General features: G+C 40.2%; 1 non-coding gene across 1 annotated transcript; it reads left to right on the plus strand.

Moving 5' to 3' along the window:
- Positions 1-214: 214 nt before the first annotated feature.
- LOC114509006 lies at positions 215-334 on the plus strand. Its single transcript, XR_003685577.1, has one exon. It is a non-coding gene; the product is annotated as a small nucleolar RNA SNORA67 (small nucleolar RNA).
- The last annotated feature ends 1,523 nt before the right edge of the window (positions 335-1,857 follow it).

Raw genomic sequence — 1,857 nt, forward strand, 5'->3', positions numbered from 1 at the left:
AGCCCTGGGCCTTAGGTCCCCATGGAGGAAGCTTCTTCTGCATGGCCATCTGGAGTGAACTGGCAACACACCCCAGACCCCAGGAGAGAAGAAACTGCATGAGGTAATGTCAACTCTGGAGCTCACAAGTGTATATCCCTGAGAGGGAGACCCTGAAAGTTGGAGTTTGGAGACCTATCCCTATAGCGACTGTGGGTTCCAAAAATAACAGATAATCCTAATAGTGACACTCTTTAGGAAAGTAGCAACTTGGAATAAAATCTGGCATGCCTCATCTTTTCAGGGCAGAAGGTCAGGTGCAATTTCCTTTGCCTTTCTCTGGCTGCCTACATGTAAAAAATAAGTAACTAAAAATAAAAAATAAAAAAATAACAGATAAGGATAATGGGAAACTTCTGGGTGTACATCTGGATTTCAGCATCTGGGAACAAGGGGATTTCAGTGTTTTGCAAGAGAATGGCTTGGACAAAAGGAGACTTCAGCTCCCCACAATTAGGGACCCTGTTAATAAAAAACCTTTTTCCATCCTCACCTATTTCTGTGTTATGTTTGTGCATGGGGGCAAGCAGCCTAACCCCAGACTGCTTGGTTACAATATCATTCTTTCTACTTTTGTATACATCTGAAATTTTCCATCAAAGAGGAAAAATGAATGAAAGCAACTAAAGCCTTGACATTCATTTTTCAATTCTACGTCCGAACAAAAACCTGTATTGATACAAATCATGCCAAACTTTAAAAACAATCAAATGTACCTTTCATAAAGCAGAATTAGTCCACATGTAAATATCATGTGGTCCTTAAATAATTTTTAATATTTTTTTCGAGGCCTTAAAAAATTCCCTGTTTTCACCATGGCTTACTTGGAGATTTCATATGTAATATGTATGTAATATGTATTATATTTTTAAAAAAATATTTCCCCCCTGGGTGTTATACAATATTTTTACTATCAACCTGCCTTGAAATTAGGTCAGCATTCATGGTTTAGGACTTGATTTTTCTCTACTGTGTTCCTCATGTTGTTGGCCTAGTTAGTCTTGGCTAATGCTCTCTCTCTTTTAGCCAAACTGCAGGGATCCTACTGAATTATTGTCCCTGAAACAACACCTCTGACTCCCTGCCTTTCTTTGTGGAATGTAGAGCCCACTCCCAAAGTCTGCTGTCCTCTGCTTTTTAGAATAAACAGGACAAAGCAGATTTTTTGGATTAGCAGAAAAGGTTTTTATTTTTTTTCCAAATAAAGGGCTAAATCTTGAAAGGCTATTAATTTTCAAGAACATTCACAATTTGAGTATTTTTTTAAAAGGAAAACAATACAAAAGTTATTTTGAGGTACTTTTTAACATTTATTTGTTATGCTGAGAAAAAATAGCCCCTGCATGCAATAAAACCACATAAAACATAGAATAGGCAGAGTATAATAATTTCTTTTTTTATTGAAGTAAAATGGCTAGTTTCTAGTCTTCAAATTAAAAAGAAAACTGAGCTTTCGAGGGGACTTCCGGCAAGATGGAGGAATAGGTGGACGCACTGTACCTCCTCGTACAACCAAGATTAGAAAACCAATAATTTACAACAATAATTTACTATCAGAATAACACCCAGATCTGGCAGAGGATTTATCTGAATGGAAGTCGGGCGGCCAAGAAGTTGAAGTAGACACGTTCATCCAGACTGGTAGGAGAAGACCAGCTGGGCGGGCGCGGGGCTGGCTCAGGTCGGCGGCCTGCGGAGGTCATGGGAAGGTTTGGCGCGAAATCGGCGCAAAAGCCATCCGGCGTGCAAGAAGGCAGCGGTCATCCCTGAGTACGCAAGCTGCGGCTGGCAGACCCAGAGGGGTAGCGATTGTGGACC

This window comes from Phyllostomus discolor, chromosome 11 (genome assembly GCF_004126475.2).
Source record: "Phyllostomus discolor isolate MPI-MPIP mPhyDis1 chromosome 11, mPhyDis1.pri.v3, whole genome shotgun sequence".
NCBI lineage: Eukaryota > Metazoa > Chordata > Mammalia > Chiroptera > Phyllostomidae > Phyllostomus > Phyllostomus discolor.